The sequence below is a fragment of the Nyctereutes procyonoides genome, unplaced genomic scaffold, assembly GCF_905146905.1.
Source record: "Nyctereutes procyonoides isolate TBG_1078 unplaced genomic scaffold, NYPRO_anot_genome, whole genome shotgun sequence".
Classification (NCBI taxonomy): domain Eukaryota; kingdom Metazoa; phylum Chordata; class Mammalia; order Carnivora; family Canidae; genus Nyctereutes; species Nyctereutes procyonoides.
The window spans coordinates 3,233,518-3,256,469 of NW_026575151.1; the positions used below are offsets into that span (position 1 = coordinate 3,233,518).

Here is a 22,952-nt window from a genome sequence, read left to right on the forward strand (position 1 = left end):
TTACTTTAGTGTCATAGCGCTTGTGAAATGCAAAATAAATTATTTAAAGATTTTAACTGGAATTTTGTCTTTTTTTTTTTTTTAAGAACTTAAGGAAAAATTGAATCTTCCAAGTTTGAGACTTTAAGTGTGATTTTTTCAGATGTATCTTGGCCTCCCTCTAGTGGTTGCTGAGGCAAGCTGAACCAAAATCTAGGGCATAATACTCATTTTCTTTAAATAAAAAATATAGTTGTGAACATTTAAGCCTCAGTTTATTTATTTTTTTAAAGGTTTTATTTATTTATTCATGGGAGACACACACACACACACACACACACACAGAGAGAGAAAGGCAGAGACACAGGCAGAGGGAGAAGCAGACTCCATGCAGGGAGCCCTATGTGGGACTCGATCCCAGGACTCCAGGATCACAACCTGGGCCAAAGGCAGGTGCTAAACTGCTGGGCCACTCAGGGATCCCCATGTAAGCCTCAGTTTAAATGACTGGAAAGCCTGTAATGAATCTCAGGTTTTTGCACTTCTTTGATACTCGGTTTAATTTCTGTTTGTTGTTCCTATCGTTTGTTGTTAAGATTACTTAATTTTCTTGTGTTTAATTTTGGTAGTAAGGGTGTGTGTGTGTGTGTGTGTATGCATGCGTGTATTCTTTCTCAAAAAAGTAGAGCCCTGTGTCCAGTTATAAATTTTAAGTTTTTTATGCCCTATGCAATATCTTCTGGTACAAAATCTAGGAAAATGATTTTATTAATAAATTTTTGACCAGAACTGAGATTACCGCCAATTTACAAGGAATCCAGAGGACAGAAGATGTTAGAATATACTGAAGAGTGGGAGGGGCTTGGGAAGATGGCAGTAGGAGGACTCTGCGCTGACTCTGTCCCATGTTTTCAATTATATATTATCCACATCCAAGTCAATAAACTGGAGAGCCATCTGAAGTCTGGCTGAGCAAACTTCACAACTTAAATGTACAGGAGAAGTGCATCTGAAAGTTTAGGAACGTCAGAAAGGTAGAGGGAGGGTGCCTACAGGAGGAAGGGGGCTGCACATGGGAAGAAGGTAGAGAAACAGACCTTCACACCAGGGAGCTCACATGGGAAGACTAATACCCATAGCAGTTGACTTTAAAAACCAGAGGAGCTGAATTCTGTGAATCTGTAAAACCAGTGGGGCTTGAAACCTGAAGCTTTGGTGGTCAGCTGACTCAGCACTGGGCAAGCCTAGACGGTGAGTGATAGCTGGGTGCCACCCTTAAAGAGACAGCAGCCTATGTGGAGAGGCAACATAAAAATGGCAGTTTACACAATGCTGGGGGCAAATGGGGGACAGATGTTTATATCGATTTCTGAGCTTGTTGGTGGACCTTCTCCAAAAATGACAGAACTGGCAGGTACTATTTTCCTCTGTCCCTCCCCATAAGCATAGACATTTGCTGGAGGTGGGGCCACACGGATACTTACTACCTAATCTGCTAGTAGTGCACCACACCCATGAGTTCTCCTGAGGACTCACACACTGCAAACCTGCTAGTCTCAGCCCTGGACTCAGGGCAAATTTTGTTAAGGCTGAGTGGGTGCCCTGCCCAGCCACCAAGTATATAGCTGCCATCAAGTGCTGTGCTCATTTGCCCTGCCACACTTAGCTGTGTTTCCCCAGTCACCCTGTGTGTCTTGCTTTCCTGGTGTGGGGCTACCAGATGCCTAGCTATGGCCATGTCATGCCTTGCCCCAGAACCAGACCAAACCACCAGACATGCCCAGGAACATGCCCTCAGCCACCATTAGGTGCTGTGGCCAGCCTTATGCCTACTAGCTGCCAATGTGCAGACTCTAGTAACCCCAGCACTTAAGGAGATCCAGCATAGAACTATTGGCCAAGCACACATTTTGCTAACAACACTACCATGCTCTCAAGTTCCCCAGCAAGCACACCTCTCACAGAGCTGTGCTGCCTGGGTCCCACTAGCACCACAGAGAACAAGCACAGCCCACAACAGGCAAAGAGTCAGTGCAGATGACTGTATGTGAAGGAAAAGTTACTCAGACATAACAGCAGGGCATAAACAACACATATAAGATATTCTCCTGAAGTGCTGGGTTCTGGTAAACAGGGGACACTGCACTTCCTCTTTATAAAGTCATTACTTTCAAGAGCAGAAGACACAGCTGACTTTCTTAACACACAGAAATAGAAGAGAGGCAGACAGAATAAAGAAACAGAGAAATTTATCCCAAATGAAAGAACATGACAAGTCCACAGCCAAAGGTCTATATGAAATAGATATAAGTCACATGAGTTTAAAGCAATGATCATAATGATACTCACTGGACTCGAGAAGTGGAAGACATGAATGAGACCCTTAACACAGAGATAAGGAATAACATAGTAGAGATAAAGGGTACAATAAATGAAAATGGAAACATATTTGATAGAATAAATAGCAGGGTGGAAGAAGCAGAGGAATTAGTGACCTAGAAGAGCGAGTAATGAAAAATAATCAAGCTGAACAAAAGAGAGAGAAAAGAATGATGCAAAAAGAGAATAGACTTAGGAAATTTAGTGACTCCATAAAATGTAATAACATTTGTGTTATAGGAATCTCAGAAGAAGACAGAAAAGGGGGCAGAAAATTTATTTGAAGAAATAATAACCGGAACTTCCCTAATCTGTGGAAGGAAACACATACCCATATTCAAGAGGCACAGAGAACCCCCAATAGAATCAACAAGCAGATTGGCACCAGAACATATTAAACTGGCAAAATATAGTGGTAAGAACAAAATTTAAAAGCAGCAAGACAAAAGAAATCATTAATGCACAAGGGAAAGCCCATAAGCCTAGCAGATTTGTCAGCAGAAACTTTCCAAGCCAGAAGAGAGTGGCCTGATATATTTAAAATGCTGAATAGGAAAATTCTGCAGCCAAGAATACTCTACTCAGAAAGGCTATCATTCATAATAGAAGGAGAGATAAAGAGTTTTCAAGACAAACTAAATGAGTTTGTGACTAGAAAACCAACCCCAAGATATTAAAGGGGACTCTGAATGCAAAGGAGAGACCAAAAGTGACTGCTTAAAGCAGGAAAGACACAAGCAGTAAAAATGAATATTTATATAAAAAATCAGTCAAAGCTTATAAAATAAAAGGATGTAAAATATAATAAAATACTTAAAATGTTGGAAGGAGATGAGAAAAGAATGGGTTCATACTTGAAGGACCATCAACTTAATATAGACTGCTATATGCAAAGAGTTTATATACAAATCTAATGATAACCACATATCAAAACCTACCAATAAATATGCAAAGAATAAAGAGAAAGAAATCCAAATATATCACTAGAGAAAATTAAAAAAAAACATGAAAGACAGGAAAAGATCAGAAAAATCTTCAGAAACAATCACAAACCAGTAATAAAATGGCAATAATACATATCTATCAATAATTACTTTTCATTTAAATGGACTAAATAGTCCAATCAAAAGACATAGGGTGGCAGAATGGATAAAAAAAGTAAGTCTCATTTATATGCTGCCTTCAAGAGACCCATTTTAGAGGTAAAGACACTTGCAGATGGAAAGAGGATGAAGAAACATTTATCATGAGAATAGATGTCAAAAGAAAGCTGGAGTTGCAATACTTACATTGAACAAAGTACACTTTGAAACAAAGACTGTAGCAAGAGTCAAAGAAGGACATTATGTAATCATAAAGGGGACAATCCAAAAAGATGATATAACAATTTTAAATATTAATGCACCCAATATGGGAGCATCTAAATACATAAAACAGTTAATAACACATAAAGGAAATAATTGATAACACAATAATAGTAGGGACTTTAACACCCCACTTACGTTAGTGGACAAATCATCTAAACAGAACTTCAACAAGGAAACAATGGCTTTGAATGACACACTGAATCAGATGGATTTAACAGATATATTCAGAATATTCCAACCTAAAACAGAAGAATACATGTTTTTTTTCAAGTACACATGGTACAGTCTTTAGAATAGATTATGTGTTAGTTGGCTCACAAAACAAGCCACAACAAATTCAAGAGGATCAAAATCATACCATGCATATTTTCTGACCATAGTACTGTGAAACTAGAAGTCAACCACAACAAAAAATCTGTGAAGAGCACAAATACTGGGAGGCTAAAAAGCATGCTACTAAATAATGAATGAGTCAGCTAGGAAATAAAAGAAGAAATAAAAAAGCACATGGAAACCAATGAAAATGAAAACACAATGGGCTAACACCTTGGGATGCAGCAAAAGCAGGTGGGTCTATGAGGAAGTTTATAGCAATACAAGCCTACCTCTAGAAGCAAAAAGAAATCTCAAACGAATAACCCAACCTTGCACATAAAGGAGCTAGAAAAAGAACAACAAACAAAACCCAAAACCAACAGTAGGAAGGAAAGAATAAAAATTAGAGTATAAATAAATGACACAGAAACTAAAACAAACAAAACAAAAGAACAGATCAATGAAACCAGGAGCTTATTCTTTGAAAAAATTAATAAAACTGATAAACTTCTAGCCAGATTTAGCAAGAAGAAAAGAGAAAGGACTCAAATAAAATCACAAATGAGAGAGGAGAAATAACAATTAACAGCACAGAAGTACAATTAGAATATTATGAAAAACTAAATGCCAACAAATTGAACAACCTGCAAGAAATGGATAAATTCCTAGAAACTCCTAAAACTGAAACAGGAGGAAATAAAAAAATTTGAACAGACCAATAACCAGTAAAATTATGTCAGTAATCAAAAAACTCCTGGGGCACCTCTGTGGCTCAGTAGATTAAGCATCTGACTCTTGATTTTGTCTCAGGTTATGATCTCAGGGTTGTGAGATTGAGCACCAAGTTGGGCTCCTTGCTGGGTAGGGAGTCTGCTTAAGATGCTCTCTCTCCCCCCTTTGCCATTTCTATATGCCAATAATTAACAAAAAAGAGAAATTAAGAAAACAAACCTATTTACAACTGCATTAAAAATAATAAGATACCTAGAAAAAAACCTAGCCAAAGAGGTGAAAGTCCTATACGCTGAAAACCATAAAGCATTGATGAAACAAATTAAAGATGACACAAAGAAATAGAGATTCCATGCTTACAGATTGGAAGAACAAATATTATTAAAATGTCTATACTTTCCAAAGGCAATCTATACTTTTAATGCAATCCTTCTCAAAATACCAATAGCATTTTTCACATAACTAGAACAATCCTAAAATTTGTATCAAACCACAAAAGATCCTGAATAGCCAAAGCAATCCTGAAAAAGAAAATCAAAGCTAGGTGCCATGATTCAGACTTTATTACAAAACTATAGTGATCAAAACAGTATGGTACTGGCACAAAAAATAGACACACAGGTCAATAGAACAGAATAGAAAACCCAGAAATAAACCCACAATTATATGGCCAATTAATCTTTTACAAAGCAGGAAAGAATATCCAAAGGGAAAAAGACAGTCTCTTCAACAAATGGTGCTGGGAAAACTGGACAGCAACATGCAAAAGAATGAAGCTGGACCACTTTCTTATACCATACACAAAAATAAACTCAAAATGTGTTAAAGACCTAGATGTGAGACCTGAAACCATAAAAATCCTAGAGGAGAACACAGGCAATAACCTCTTTGACATTGGCCCTAGCAACATTTTTGTACATATGTATCTCAGACATTTTAACAAATCCTTTTTTTTAAGATTTATTTATTTATTTGAGAGAGAGAGAGAGTAAGAGAAAAGAGAAAGAACATGAAAAGGAGGGGCAGAGCAGAGGGAGAGAGAATTTCAAGCAGACTCTATGATAGCATGGAGCCTGACGTGGGGCTTGGTCTCATGACCCCAAGATCATGACCTGAGCCAAAACCAAGAGTCAGATGCTTAACCGACTGCACCACCCAGATGCCACTCTACATATCTCTTGAGGCAAGGGAAACAAAAGCAAAAATAAACTATTGGGACTACATCAAAATAAAAAGTTTCCACATAGGGAAGGAAACAATCAACAGAAGCAAAAGCCTATCTATGGCGGTGCTAAATATTTTCTTCCATTCCATAGCGCTATATATATGTATATATATGTATATATAGTGGAATATTAGCCATCAAAAAAATGAAATCTTGCCATTTACAATGATGTGAAAGGAACTAGAGATTATCATGCTAAGCAAAACAAGTCCATCAGAGAAAGACAATTATATGATTTCACTCATATGTGAAATTTAAGAAACAAAACAGAGGATCATAGGGGAAGGGAGGGAAAAATAAAACAAGACGAAACCAGAGGGAGACAAACCATAAGAGACTCTTAATCATAGGAAACAAACTGAGGGTTGCAAGAAGGGAGAGGGGTGGAGGATGGGGTAACTGGGGGATGAGCATTAAGGAAAGCACACGATGTAATGAGCACTGGGTGTTAAATAAGACTGATGAATCATTCACCTCTACCTCAGAAACTAATAATACACTATTTATTGATAAATTGAATTTGAATAAAAAATATTTACCAAAAAAAGAAATTCAGCACAATTCCTTTGAGATCAGTTCAATTTGTTTTATGTTTCAATAGTTTGTTGAATTTTACTGCTGAGTAGTATTCCTTGATATGAATGTACCACAACTGAACCATTCATTCACCTGTTGAAGAACATCTGTTTCTCCCCCTGTTTTTGGCTATTACAATGAAAACTTCTATGAACATTTGTACACACACACACACACACAAAAAAAACATGGAAAGAAGAAAAAAAGGAAAAAGTTTAAAAAGTAGGGGGATCCCTGGGTGGCTCAGCAGTTTGGCACCTGCCTTCGGCCCAGGGCGTGATCCTGGAGTCCTGGAATCGAGTCCTGGGATCGAGTCCCACGTCGGGCTCCTTTGCCTGGAGGCCTGCTTCTCCCTCTGCCTGTGTCTCTGCCTCTCTCTTTCTCTCTCTGTGTGTCTCTCATGAATAAATGAATAAAATCCTTTTAAAAAAAGTAAATTATAAAGTATACATTATTTTTGCTGAACTGTACACTCCTGCCTAATTCATTTATAAAGAGATAGGACAGATGGAGATTGTTTTATAACTCTTAAATTCTCTGCTGTGCTTAACACAGTGTTAGGTGATTGTGAACTATTAACTTGAAATTCTATAATGATACCCAAAGCTTAGTGCTACTAGATTTCATTTCAAACAACAGTAGACAAAGAAAATAAATCCTACTTGCAGAATACAACGCTGTATTAAGTCAATGTCCTAAATACTACCCTCCTCCTTTCCTTTACTCTTTTCACTCTTCTTTCTAGTTATTGAGAGAAAGAGAGGGTGACAGGGAGGAAAGACAGAGAGGAAGCTCCTGCCATCCTTAAAGACCATGCTTTATTCTAACAATAAGAAACTATTGCCTATTGACTTGCCTCTTCCAATAAGCACTGTTTTGACAAAAGAATTGATCTGAGGGATCTACAAATTACAAAGCATTAAGTCAGTCAACTCTGGGACTAAATCTTAGCAGACTTTTTAACTCCTCACCATTAAATCTGCTCATTCTGCCAGAATGTGTTGTTGAGGAACCTGGGTGGCTCAGTCAGTTAAGCATCTGCCTTTGGCTCAGGTCAAGATCCCAGGATCCTGGGATCCAGCCCCACATCAGGCTCCCTGCTCCGTGGAGAACCTGCTTCTCCTTCTCTGCAGCTCCCCTTGCTTGTGCTCTCTCTCTCTCAGAAATAAATTTAAAAATCTTTTTTAAAAAAAGTATGTGTTGTTGGGGCTCAAGAGAATAAGGCACTCTTGGCTATGTCTGGGATAACAGCCTAATGAAAGACGGAGGTAAGAAAATTAAAATAAAATAAATTCCTGTCACCTGAGATTTGAGTTTATTCAATTTCTTGTTCACCTGATACTTTTGTGGTGTGCAAAAGACGTTCAGCTTTCCAAAGTGCTGATTCTTGGATTTGGATATCCCAAGAAAGAATTCTGTTAGCTGTTACAGCAGGGGCTAAAATGTGCAAAAGCCTGCAGCAATTCACTCTCTGACTAAATTGTCAAACTTTTAAATTGTGTCCCCTTGATCTTCCCTTCCTCCCTCATCCTCTCCCTACAGAGGCTCCCAGCACTGAAGCTTTGTCAAAAGAGAAGATGCAGTCAGATTAGCAAACTGTAACTTTCCAAAAGATTGCCACCTTTTTTGTGTTGCCTGTCATGTTTATTTCTTTATGTCATTCTTGTCTAATCCTTCCTGATTCTTTTCAGTTTGATTTTCTTCATATTTTAGGTTCATTAACAACTTAACAAAAGACATCACGTTTGGTTAGTGATTGTGCTTTTAAAAAAATCCAAATAACTACAGACTGTCACTGTCTCTAAACCAGGAGGAAAATAAGCACTTTGCAGAATATATAAGTACTTCAACTGGTAAGTAAGAATGTAGAATAAACTATAGCGGAGAGACTTCACTAAACATGTTGCTGAAATACTGAAATGTGTACAAGGCAACAAAGGGTAACACAAGGAATGCTGGGCCACAAAACATCACCTTAAAATTATAAATAGTTAATAAATATTATTAAAATAGAATATATTATATAATAAACAAATCATGCAAAAATTATTAAAATGTTAGAAAATATTTATTATTAAGCACCTTCCAAGAACCAGGCTCTATACCTCTGATTATTGTATTTAATCTCTGCACATCTGGCACTCACTGAGTGCTTACACTGTGCTAAGTCTTGGTATACCAAAATGAAAGACACAATCTTTGTCCTTCTGATGGTTCAGTCTAGAGAGGGGAAAATGACTAAACACAGTTGTCAAATGAGGTTCCATGGACCTATGCACACTTACAAAGGAATCTGAGAAAGGATGTACACCCATGATTTGAAGAATTGGAGATATTCACCAAATATCACTTTGTTAATATCACTGTGGGAAAAGCCTCATCCATTGACAGATGAATGGATAAAGAAGATATGTTCTATATATACAATGGAATATTACTCAGCCATCAGAATAAACAAATACCCACTGTTTGCTTAAAACTGGATGGAACTGGAGGGTATTATGCTGAGTGAAATAAGTCAATCAGAGGACAATCATCATATGGTTTCACTCATACATGGAATATAAGAAATAGTGAAAGGGATTATAAGGGAAAGGAGGAGAACTGAGTGGGAAAAATTAGAAAGGGAGACAAACCATGAGAGATTCCTAACTCTGGGAAACAAAGGGTTGTGGAAGGGGTGGTTGATGGGGGGATGGGGTAACTGGGTGACAGGCAATGAGGAGGGCAATTGATGGGATGAGCATTGGATGTTATACTAGATGTTGGCAAATTGAATTTAAATTTTAAAATGAAAAAGAAAGAAAGAAAGAAGAAAGAAAGAAAGAAAGAAAGAAAGAAGAAAAAAAAGAAGATAGATAAAGAATTAGCCAGAAGATAAAATGCTTGAATAAGAACAAAAGATAGAGGGAAGATTTTTCAGGCCAAGGAAGCAGGCATACAAAGGCAGAGAATTATGAGAGAGCAATGCACATTTGGGGGAACTGAAAATTATTATTAAAGCACAGGCTAGAAGATGAGGGAGGAGGCATTAGTGCAAGGTTTGGCGTGCCATACTAAAGAGTGTGTGCTTTTCCCCAGAGGCAGAGGAGGACAATGGAATTTTTAAGCAGAGTAGCTAAGTAACTGTATTTTTAACCTAGAAATGATGATAATCATAGATATCCTTTATTGAGTGCTCTTGTGTGCCATTCACTTTAAATTATTCATTCTTTTTTTTTAAAGACAGCGCCACATCCGATGTAGAGCTTGAAATCATGACCCTGAGATCAAGAGTCACATGCTCTATAGACTGAGCCAGCCAAATGCCCCTATATTATTGATTCTTATTTAACTCCCTTTACCATGTTGTAAGTAGGCATTATATCCTCATTTTATAGATAAGTAATGCTCAGAAACTTTAAGAAACTTGCCCAAGTTTATCTGGCAGCTAAGGACCAAGGCTAAATTTTACAATGTTCTCACTTTCCTACCCTAGCTGTCAAAATAACTACTGTCATGTAGTTAGGAACAGGTGTTTTGGAGACCAACTGACTGGGCTTGAAATCCCTGCCACTTTACTTTCTGTGTGACTGTACAGCTTGTGCCTCATTTCATCATTCATAAAATGGGGATAATAAAATTCACCCAAGTTAAATTAAGATAAATAAGATGGTACATAAAGCAGTTAGCACAAAGCCTAGCCCATAAAGTAATGCTAACCATCAGTAGAGATGGTACTAGACTAGTTGTTGTGCTTGAGCATATTTTATACTTCCATTTAAATCATTACAAGAACCAGACAAGGTGAGCATAATCATTTTATAATTAAAAAAAAAAGAAATCTAAAACTTAGAGAAATTCAGTCACTTGCAAAAAAGACATATAACTAAATGCCAGAGCTGGTTCTGCTCCAAAGCCTATAATCTTTTTCATACTGCAGAGTATAGTGTACTATATACAAGGTCTCTTGTGCATTGTACAGGATAAATTAAAGTGATAAGATAGGAGGCAGGGGGTAAAATATTTTAGAGGTTTTGCATAAATCTAAGAGAAATATGTCAAGAGTCTAAATTAAGGAAGTGGTTATGTGGAGTAAAATAAGTCAGTTAAGAGATATTGTCACTAGGGTGACTGATTGAATGTTGAGAAGTAAAGGAGAGAGCTCAAGAGGATTTTCTAGTTTTTGGATTAGGTCACTGGGTAGATGATAGCCCTGAGATAAGAATGGGTAAACTGGAATTGGAAATGTCTTGGATAATTTTTATTGAATGAATGAACAAATAAATAATTTCAATTTGGAATGTATTAAGTTCACTTATGTTCAACATCTAAAAAAGATAAGTAGTAGTCTAGGAAATATTGGACAGAATTCTGTGCTAAAGAGAAAGGAAATATAAATAGGTAGTCTAAATCATTGCATGTGTAAATGGCATTTCTAGAGAGACTAAAATAAAAATAGAAGAGGATCAATGATAGAACTTTGGAATTAGGGAAGAACCTTTTTTCCACTGGACTCAAGTTAAAATGTGGAGGGATTCCACTAGAATAGTGTTCTTGGCCTATTTCTCCACTTATTATATCCCACAGGGTGAGCTATAGGGAAGGAAGTGAGGATGTAACCTCCTCTTCTCTCTCTCTTTGACTATCAGCCTTTCTTCAAGGCATTCACTGTCCCTACTTCCCCAAGTCTCAAACTGTGACTAAGAGGGGGCATTTAATTCTACGTCTAAGCATTTAGTGGCCCATTATAAATTTCCATTCAAAGCCACATTTTATGATTAGTTTTATCAGTGATAAAGGTGGGTCTTTATCTATAAGCGTTTTGATTTTAAACTTTGGAAATGAAGAAAGAAGTGCTGTTTGTGGACTCTCTAAAACCCACATAGCTGGGAAACCCAAAACTAAAGCAGCCAGAAAAAGAAAAGAACACATGAGGAAGGAGAAGAATGTACAGTAAGAAACATAGGAATAAAACCAGGAGAGAATACTGTTATCAGAATCAAAGGAGGAAGACTCTTAAACAAAAAAGTGGAATGGCCAGTAGTGTCAAGTGCTATGAAGAGGTCAGGGAGTATAAGATCCAAAACTAGTCTACTCAACTTGATAGTTGAGAAAAGGTTCAAGGGAATGACAGAAACAGAAATATCATAATATAGTGAATATAGTGGATAGGTTACACTGATGGTCCCAATTTTTTATGCATCCTTGTACTCCTGCCCTCTGGTCAGCACCCTACCCAAAACGATAGTTGGTCTGGCCATGTGACTTGCTTTGCCCATTGCCACATTAGGAAATATGAATTAAGTAGAGGCTTTAAAAAATGCTTTCATGTTTCATCTTTCCCTCTTGAACCCTTCCCACCACTACAGGAACATTTCCAGGTTAGCTGTCTAGAAAGATGTGAAACACTCATGTAGTCAAGTTGAGTTGTCCCACCCAAGGCCATCCTAGACCAACTAGCCCTCAGGTCAGACCAAAAGCTGACCACCAACACCTGAGCAAGCTCAGTCAAGATCAGCCAAGTCCAACCGTCCACAGCCTCATGAGTAATAATAAATGCTTGCCACCTCAAGCTACTACATTTTGCGGTGGTTATCAACAATTACAGTTAACCAGTATAGAATAAGGTACAAAAAAGTAAGCTATATTAGGTTTTTGTAATTATCTCAGAAACTAACCAGCACAATTATCTTTCTTTTATTTCTGAGTCTTTTTAATTTCTTATATTTATAATACAATTCCCAAACCAGTCCCTCCTCATAGATTTGACAACCATTATAGACTGCTTTCTAGCTTCTCAAGCCAGCATTTCTTCCCTCTATTTCAGACTTTGACTATGTGCAATCCCTTGCCTTTTTCAACTTAGAATTAAAAAGGCATTTACAATCTGGACCTCTATCTCTGCCCCCACCCAAACTCTTCACTAGAGGATTGCATCAGAATATAAAAAACAAAAATCAAAACAAAATGACAGCTTCTCAACAGAGGTAATAGGGAAAACAGAAATGAGAGAAGACATAGATATGTTTGGTCCTGAGGGGGAAGGGAGGGAGGGGGCTGAATAGGCAGCATCAAACTTAATAGCATTTGGGATGATTAGTATCTAGCTTCTAGGAAAATTCATTCGTAGGAGGAGATAAGAGAGCAAGTTACCCAAGAAAAATGGGCCACACCTGAAATAGCTTTTGAGTAGCAGCAATAGAAAGAGAATTGCCCAGAAACACAGAAACATCAGTAAGTGAGCTACTGCAGCTGGAGATGATGAGTCTACAGTAGAACAATCCACATACAAGCGTGACTTACAGCAACTTTGCCCCACAGGTGGTGAACCAATATCCTGCTGCAGTTGGGAAAAGTGAACAATACAGGACTGTTGGCCAAGTATTTGATGGTATTGGTGCAGATTATTAAAGTGATAGTCCTTAGAGTGTTTGGTTTCCTTGCAGGAATCATCACTCCCCTATTATACCACCTCCCCTTCTCATGGGTTATTCCTCTTCTTCCAGTTAACTCTTAGCCTTCTATTAGATTCTAGCATAAATATTTTATTGGAGATGCCTTCCCTGACCACACCAAATAGGCCAATCCTCTCCTCTTATACTTTCTTATATATGTCCTTTAGAGCACAATTGCATTCTAATCTTACAAGTTTAATAAACTAAAAATATAATTTTTATTTGGATGATTCTTTCATCAATGTCAGACTCCCCCAATTGACTATAAGTTTGTGGGACATATCTTTTTTCTGTTTTACTTCTCACCATTATATCTATGTCTAACAAAGGGCCTTAGGCTTAGCAAGTGTTCAATATATAGTTTTTGAATAAGTAAATTGATGAATGATTAGAATGATATGTGAAAAAATTAATAAGAAAATAAACCAATAAACAAGGAAGAAACTGAACCAAAAGGAGTCAGGGAGCTTCAGTGAGTTTCAAAAGCAGTTTCAAGAGCTTCATGGGAGATTTGAAGGATAGTAGGTGTTATGAACTAAATTTTGTCCCTGCCTCCTCCACCCCAAATTCATATGTTGAAGCCTTAACCCTCAATATCCCTTGCAGAAAGGGCCTTTATGGAAGTAATTAAGTTTAAATGAGGTCAAAGGGCAAGGCTCTAATCCACCAGGACTTGTATCCTTATAAGCAGAGGAAGAGACACCAGGGGTACATGAGCAAAGAGGGAAGGCCATGTGAAGGGATCCCTGGGTGGCTCAGCTGTTTAGCACCTGCCTTCCGCCCAAGGCGTATCCTGGAGCCCTCAAGATCGAGTCCCACATTGGGCTCCTTGTATTTAACCTGCTTCTCCTTCTGGCTGTGTCTCTGCCTCAACCTCTCTCTGTGTTTCTCATGAATAAATAAATAAAATCTTAAAAAAAAAAAAAAAAAGAAAGAAAGGCCATGTGAGGACACACAAGTAGGGGCAATCTACAAGCCAGGAAGATAGGCCTCACCAGAAACCCACCCTGTATGCCCTTTGATCTTGGACTTCCAGCCTCCAGAACTGTGAGAAAATAAATTTCTGTTGTTCAAGCTAGTCAGTCTATAGTATTTTGTTATGACAGCCCCAGCAGACTAACAGAGTAGGCTATAGATTTTAGATTCACGAAGATGGTGTAGAGGTGGGGAAAAAAACTGAAACTTAATAGAGAAACAAATTAACACGACTGTATTTTAAATGAATAACCAAGTCAAGTGTGGAGGGGATATCACACACAAGGCAGGGGGTGAAGAACCAATCCAAGGAAATTTTGCGCAAGCATTTTGACTTTATACCCAAAATGTAGGGAGCAAAAGAATTGCAAATAAATCATGAACTCTTTCTGGTAGGTTTGTTTTTTATTGTAATATTACTGCAGCAATTTTGAATCTATTCTGTGGGTATTACAAGACTGAGAAGATGAATAATGTGATGGTGTCACTGGGAGCCAGGTTCCAACTATGGAAAAGAAAAAGATAAAATTATGGAATAAAGTACCAAAGAAAAACCTACAATTATCATCATAAAGATTCATTTAGACAAGAATTATGTATAGCTGCAAAAATCCAGGATGAAAAGTTTGATAAGAAGCAGGATATGTACACAAACCCCAAAGTATTTCCCCACAGATTACTTAGTGGTTGAAAGAGGGAAATATTAACTATATAGTGGGAAAACCAGAAAACATTTTGATTAGGTGATCAAATTAACGTCATCAGTAAGGGGAAGGCAGACATTGTATGTGGTACCCTAAGAAAGACATACTGCTGATGTCATATAATCTGAATCATCAGGAAACACTACACAAACCCAAAGTAATGAACATTCTAAAAAGTAGCTGTCTTGTATTCTTTGAAAATATCAGTATCATCAAAGATAAAGAAAAGCTGAGGGAATCTTTCATATTTGGATACTACAGAAATAAGGCAACAAATTCCAATATGTGATCCTGAACTGAATCTCATATTAGAAGGGGGAAAAATGCTATAAAAGACATTATGAGGGCAATTGACAAATTGGATTATGGACTATAGACTGGATAAAAATATTGTTTCAATGTTAAATTTCCTGAATTTGACAACTCTACTATGATAATGTAAGGGAATATAATTTTCTTAGGAAATACACAATAAAATACTAAGAAGTCAAAGAAAATGACATTGCAACCTACTCACAAATGGTTTATAAAAATAAAATGACATATATATGGAAAGAATGAGAGACAATATAATAAAGCAAACATGGCAAAGTATTCAAAATTGTTAACTCTGGATTAAAGCAAATATGGGAGCCCTCTATTATTATTTCAACCTTTTTGTATGTTTGAAATAATTTCAAAATAAGACAGATGAGAGCCTCAGCAGCTTGGCAGCCCCACGTCCCCTGACCTCACTTATTCCTGGCTGCAGCTTCTGAGCCAGCACCATTTCAAGGGACATTGACACAGCAGCCAAGTTCATAGGGGCTGGGGCTGCCACTGTAGGGGTGGCTGGCTCTGGGGCTGGAACTGTGTTTGGGAGCCTCATCATTGGTTATGCCAGGAACCCCTCTGTGAAGCAACAGTTTCTTCTCCTACGCCATTCTGGGCTTTGCCCTCACAGAGCTGTAGGGCTCTTTTGCCTGATGGTGGCCTTTCTCATCCTTTTTGCCATGTGAAAGAGCTGTTTCCACCTCCCATAGCTGTTTCTCCCATGTCTCATCGGCCTGTATGCTCCTTTTCCTATACCTACATAGGCAGCCTGAGGAAAGTAGTTGGCTCAGGGTTTAACAGAGGGAAGATAAATAAATACTGTATTAATAAGGGGGGAGGGATAAGCATAGTAGGCCAGGTTTTCTACCCCTACAAAGAGAATCCTACCATTTTGAAGGGTTAAGTTTAATTAATGAGAGATTATTTAAAAACACACACACACACACACACACACACACACACACACACACACACACAAATATCTTCCTGCTTTGATCTCCAGATCACCTGCAGAAAAGCACTGGCTTTGGGGACAAACAGGGACTAGAAACTAGGCCAGCTTCTTGCATACCAAGCCAGCTCCTTGGCACATTTCTTCTAGCTTTTCCACCCAGAGGCAGTCCCTCTTTACAATAGATCTTCCAGAAGTGGGTATTTTCTGCTAATTCTTTTTTTTTTTTTTTGTCTAGTAGTTGATTTATCTTTTTTTATTTTTTTTATTTTTATTTTTTTTATAAATTAATTTTTATTGGTGTTCAATTTACCAACATACAGAATAACACCCAGTGCTCATCCCGTCAAGTGTACCCCTCAGTGCCCGTCACCCATTCACCCCCACCCCCCACTCTCCTCCCCCTCCACCACCCCTAGTTCATTTCCCAGAGTTAGAAGTCTTTATGTTCTGTCTCCCTTTCTGATATTTCTCACACATTTCTTCTCCCTTCCCTTATATTCCCTTTCGCTATTATTCATATTCCCCAAATGAATGAGAACATACACTGTTTGTCCTTCTCCGGTTACTGTGGCCAAGTTCAAAAAGGGTGTTGCCTGAGTTCTCCTCTGAGATTTTGATGGAATCTTGTCTCACATTTAGATCTTTCATCCATTTTGAGTTTATCTTTGTGTATGGTGCATGAGAGTGGTCCAGTTTCATTCTTCTGCATGTGGATGTCCAATTTTCCCAGCACCATTTATTGAAGAGACTGTCTTTCTTCTAGTGGATCGTCTTTCCTCCTTTATTGTATATTAGTTGAGCATAAAGTTCAGGGTCCACTTCTGGGTTCTCTATTCTGTTCCATTGATCTATATGTCTGTTTTTGTGCCAGTACCACACTGTCTTGATGAACACAGCTTTGTAGTACAACCTGAAATCTGGCATTGTGATGCCCCCAGATATGGTTTTCTTTTTTTAAAATTCCCCTGGCTGTTTGGGGTCTTTTCTGATTCCACACAAATCTTAAAATAATTTGTTCTAAGTCTCTGAAGAAAGTCCATGGTATTTTGATAGGGATTGCATTAAACGTGTAAATTGCCCTGGGTAACATTGACATTTTCACAATATTAATTCTGCCAATCCATGAGCATGGAATATTTTTCCATCTCTTTGTGTCTTCCTCAATTTCTTTCAGAAGTGTTCTGTAGTTTTTAGGGTATATTTTGAGAACCATTTGAATGGTAAATGGTTCTCCAACCTTTTATTTTCAGGTTGTAGGTGTCCTTCTGTCTAAAATGAGTCTCTTGTAGACAGCAAATAGATGGGTCCTGTTTTTTTATCCAGTCTGAACTCTGCGCCTTTTGATGGGGTCATTAAGCCCATTCACGTTCAGAGTTACTTGAACTTCTTCTTAAAGGGGAGTTTTAAGAGTCCCCCTTAAAATTTCTTGCAGAGCTGGTTTGGAGGTCACATATTCTTTCAGTTCCTGCCTGTCTTGGAAGCTCTTTATCTCTCCTTCCATTTTGAATGAGAGCCTTGCTGGATAAAGTATTCTTGGTTGCATGTTCTTCTCATTTAGGACCCTGAATATATCCTGCCAGCCCTTTCTGGCCTGCCAGGTCTCTGTGGAGAGGTCTGCTGTTACCCTAATATTCCTCCCCATGAAAGTCAGGGACTTCTTGTCTCTTGCTGCTTTAAGGATCTTCTCTTTATCTTTGGAATTTGCAAGCTTCACTATTAGATGTCGAGGTGTTGAACGGTTTTTATTGATTTTAGGGGGGATCTCTCTATTTCCTGGATCTGAATGCCTGTTTCCCTTCCCAGATTGGGAAGGTTTTCAGCTAGGATTTGTTCAAATACATATTCTGGCCCTCTGTCCCTTTCGGCGCCCTCGGGAACCCCAATTAAACGTAGGTTTTTCTTCCTTAGAGTGTCATTTATTTGCCTGAATCTGTCTTCATGGTCCCTTAATTGTCTGTCTCTTTTTTCCTCAGTTTCCCTCTTTGCCATCAACTTGTCTTCTATGTCACTCACTCGTTCTTCCACCACGTTAACCCTCGTCGTTAGGACTTCTAGTTTGGATTGCATCTCATTCAATTGATTTTTAATTTCTGCCTGATTGGATCTAAATTCTGCAGTCATGAAGTCTCGTGAGGCCTTAATGCTTTTTTCTAGAGCCACCAGTAGCTGTATAATGGTGCTTCTGAATTGGCTTTCTGACATTGAAGTGTAATCCAGATTTTGTAACTCTGTGGGAGAGAGGGCTGTTTCTGATTCTTTCTTTTGAGGTGAGGTTTTCCTTCTAGTCATTTTGCTCAGTGCAGAGTGGCCAAAAACAAGTTGTATTGGAACACGGGGGAGTATCACTGGTCCGTCCAGCTGGTCTTCTGGGGGAGGGGCCTGCTGTGCTGATTCTCAGGTGTTAGCACTTGGGGGAGCTGCTCTGCCCCTGCCTGCTGCAGGGCTCAGCGGGGGTTGTTTACCCCGTGGGGCCCCAGGAGGAACAGCAGCAGTTGCTATGGCAACTCTGGAAGCCTGGATTCAGCCTCCGCAGGAACTACGGGGCTCGGGGCTCTCGGTTCTCCGTCCGCAGGGCCTGGAGGCTCCGGGGCGGGGCCGCTGATCTGCTCAGCTCGGGGCAGGAGCGTCCTCGCTGTCCTGGGCCCTCCCGGCCTCTGCCTGTCCCGGGGGGGCCGGATCCTGGGCTGTGTCCCGGCGCCCTGTGCTCCGGGGCCTGCGCTGTTGGACTCGCGCTCCCGCCCCGCAGCCCCCTCCGCGGAGCCGCCGCCCGAGCCCCTCCGAGCTGCTCCGGCCCCGCCGCGCGCGCTGCAGCCCTTAGGGAGCTCGGCGCACTCCCCTGCGCTCGCAGGTGTCTGTTAGTGTCCCCGGGAGCCCGAGGGCATCCCCGCCCTCCTGGGTCCTGCCCCACCTCCCTGCGAGCCCCTTTCCGCCCGCCCGGGAAGGTTGGTGCAGCTCCTGCTCCTCCGGGACGGGGCTCTCCTGTCCTGGGGACACTCGCCCCGGCCTCAGCCCGGCTCCTCGCGGGGCCCCTCCCCCTCGGAGGCCTTTTGTGTCTTTATTTCTTTTTCCCCGTCTTCCTACCTTGATAGAAGCGCGGACTTTTCTCACTGTAGCGTTCCAGCTGGTCTCTCTTTACATCTCAGGCCGAATTCGTAGATTTTCAGGATGGTTTGAAGGTTATCTAGGTAATTTGGTGGGGACAGGCGATTTGGGGACCCTGCTCTTCCGCCATCTTGCCCCTCCCTATTTTCTGCTAATTCTTATGCCCAAAGGAAGAAGGTGCCTTTTTCTAATTTGAGCAATGACAGTTTATGTGCTATCAGCAACCTGTTGATTTTCAGCTGAGTTCTCTATCTCTTAATTGATTCCCGGCTTCAAAAGGAAAGCAATGTGTCACCTATTTAGTTCCTGCAATTCCGACACTACTATGTACCAGAAATTATGAGAGAAGTTGGGCGTAGGGGGAAGACAAGTATGACTTCAAAATGCTGTCTAGCTAAATTCCCTAGGTCCTCAAAACCACTGTTTATTTGGGTTTTGGTTAGTTTGTTTTTGTATTGAGAGAAAGATGTAGACTGGTTGCAAGAAATATCTACATTCTTGGCTCCCCTCTCATTGTCCTGAAGGTTCTTCCAGGCATGGGTGGAATGGTGTGGACCAGGGGCTAGAATAGGGCACAGTGGTCATTAGGATGATGGCACTGTGACCGATGAAAACAGACACAGACACAGGATACAAGTTCCTTAAAAGTAGGTGAACAGCAAAATTTACTTTACATACTGACAGCTACACATGACAGGAAAGACAGTGGCACAACCAAAGTGAAGGACATATGCCCCTGCATAACAGAGGCATCCATGAGGTTGATGATTTACCTGAGTATTTATTTGCTCAGGTTAAGATCCTGTTTTGTCCCTCTGAAAGTTCCCTCTTGTCATTGCCATGGAGCTTTGTCATATCCACCAACCCCCGTCCACCCCAAGCCCACCTCCAAGTCCTGGAGACTCTGCTTATGAATCTGCCTGCCCACCAGGGTTACTACAATACTGGTTTACGGCACACTGGGAATGAAAAGTCAGTGTCCCCGTATAGTGACTCTCAGCAGCTCCGGCTCAGGACTGCCTAGGTCTACTGCCATCAGTCATGACTCCATATGCGAAGGGATGAGAAGAACTGGGAGATGGGCAGGGTACTAAGGCCAAAAATGACAGGAAAGCTGAAGGTTATCAAATCCAAAGCAGCCAGAAGCAACTTTCAAAGTGGAGTTGAATCCCAGAATCCAGGACCAGATAAAAAGGAGCCCAAACTACATTCTGGGAACAAAGGAATAAGGAAAGGGAATAACAGAAAGAGGATCCTGAGCAACCACATGGATTATGTAAAGACTGCAAAGAGAGCTTTTTAAACTTGCTTTTTTTATGCAAATACATTGCTGCAGTATAAGGGCTTAAGATCAAAAGGACAAATAATAGCTTACTCTGCCATCCCTCATAGATAACGCTCCGTTTTACTTTTTTAAAGATTTTATCTATTTATTTGAGAGAGGGAGAGAGCTGTAGAGAGAGAAGCATGAGTAGGGGGCACAGGGAGAGAGAGAAGCAGGCTGTCTCCACTGAGCAGAGCTCCATCCCAGACCCCGGGATCAGACCTGAGCCGAAGGCAGACACTTAACTGAATGAGCCACCCAGGGACCCAAAACTCCTTTTAAAATTGTGGTTTTCAGGTGCCTTCCTCTTAGAAGTAATAGGTATTGTAAATATATTTCCTTAACCAAAAGCAAAACATGATCCTCCAGTTTGTCCAAAGCTTAAAAATCAAGCCACCTTAGAAAATTGACCCCAAGAGTAATTTTAGATAGAGAGAGCACATACCACTATTCACCACCTACAATATTCCCAGCACTTTGTTAAAGCACCTTACAATAACTATCTCATTTAATCATTACACAAAGAAATGTAAAAAAATTATTGTCACTTTCCAAATAAGAAAACAGAGGCCTACTAAAATTAAGTGACTGTCAAAGTCATGTGCATGGTGGTATCAGAAGCTGAACTCATGAAGTCTAACTCCAAAGCCTGCACACTGAACCTCCACCACGTCACTAGAGCTAATAAGGATAGAGGAATATTTTTATTTGGCAAAAGAGAGAAGAAAGAGTACTCTGCCCACAAAGGATGTCCAGGAATCAGGTGCTAATCTAAGGAAGGAAAGGGAGAGGGGAAGGAGTTGGCCACAGCTCCTGAGATGTTAAAAATCCTACTTTGTAAGTCTACCCTCCCTGTGATTGAACTGCCTGCTGGTGTTATAGGATCCCAATCCTTATGCCTTCTCAAGACCATCCGTCAGGGTAATCTGCATGTCCCTCTCTAACTATTCTGGTAATTGCACCCTGAATCTGCAGACAGTATTCTTACTTCTCTTACCCTCAGAAATAAACCCACATAACCACAACCTTGTGAACCAGTTTTGTCAATTTCATATCTGAATATCTAAATCAAATTTTGCTACTATTATTAAGAAAAAACAGAGGTACCTGCCATTAAGAAACAGCTATCTGCGGGCAGCCTGGGTGGCTCAGTGGTTTAGCACCACCTTCGGCCCAGGGCGTGATCCTGGAGACCTGGGATCGAGTCCCGCGTCCATGGAGTCTGCTTTTCTCTCTGTGTCTCTCATAAATGAATAAAATCTTAAAAAGAAAGAGAGAAAGAGCTATCTGCAAAATAAATAAATAAATAAATAAATAAATAAATAAATAAATAAATAACCTATTCATTGGGACATTATTTTGTTTTCTTTTTGTTGTTAAGAATCCTTGTTGAAAAGGAAAGTGGTTGGAGACCTAAATTAGAAGCTGGAGAGGACATTCACACTTAGTCACAGTCCCCAGCCACACTCTATGTGTAAGGTAAAAAAATAGACCATTTCTCATCCGCTGTTAAGAAAAAAATAAAAATACTTGTAGATGCTTGAAAAATATAGAATAAAATTATAAGGATTCAGCATAAACAACAACCTACGAAAAACTTTTTAAAGTCTAAGCATTAAAGTGACACACCTTCCTACCAAGAAATAAAAATAGATTATTAACTGATATGCTACATGCATCTACACGCTTTAGTTCAAGGTCATTCTTGTCAGATAATAAAGCCTGAGGGAAAGAATCCCTGTATCAAAGCTCTGTTTCTTTTTCTCCTTCACTCTGGCACTGCCCAGAGGCAAGTCCATTGTTAGGAGACACCATTTCCTTATGCCTTTGTCTTCAGGATTAAGTGTCTCTACCTGTGAATGGTGCTGAATGGTTTATGAAGATACAGTTTTATGGGCTGCCTTGCTAGCTGGAAATTTTGAAATTGTTAAAAAGGGAATGTGTAGTTGTGTTTTATATCCCTCCTACCTCTCTGCCTCTGATCCCCGAGAGAAGTAAAGTATGGTATTGAGGTTGTCCTTCCTGAGATAGCCCATCCATCTGCCACCCTGCATGCGTTCTCTGGTGGGCTCTTGCTCTCTTTCTCTCTCCAGGTTCTCTGGCTTCCCTCTCCATGTGGCTTGGTAATGGAAATGCATTCTATACAAGCTCTCTACTAGGTTTTGAGACAAAAGCTCTCTAGTTTCTTCTGTATCTCATGTTCTCTTCAGCCTCTTCTTGGCAGTTACGGAGTAATAGGAATGTGATTCAGATCCCTGCTATCGAGTAGAGGTAAGAATAGGCATTTAACCCCTTTTAGTACTGAACTGCTCAGGCTAACACAGCTTATGCAATCAAGCTCACTGGAATGGTATATTTCCTCCTTGCATTGTTTTTTCAGGATCATGTAGAGAGGGATTACTAGTGAAAGGCTGGAGCCAATGATTCCTGGATCCCAGATCTAATAGAATTAAGATGCCACAACCCAGAAGCGCAACACTATTTCAAGAAGAGCCAGTATGCAGTTTCATATTCACTCTTTCTTTCCACCACGGTGATTGGCAATGTTTCAGATGGTGGCTATCCCATCA

The 22,952-nt window shown here is 39.8% G+C and overlaps 1 pseudogene; it reads left to right on the top strand.

Moving 5' to 3' along the window:
* Window positions 1-1,293: 1,293 nt before the first annotated feature.
* LOC129501751 (ATP synthase F(0) complex subunit C2, mitochondrial-like) lies at window positions 1,294-15,687 on the top strand (annotated as a pseudogene).
* The last annotated feature ends 7,265 nt before the right edge of the window (window positions 15,688-22,952 follow it).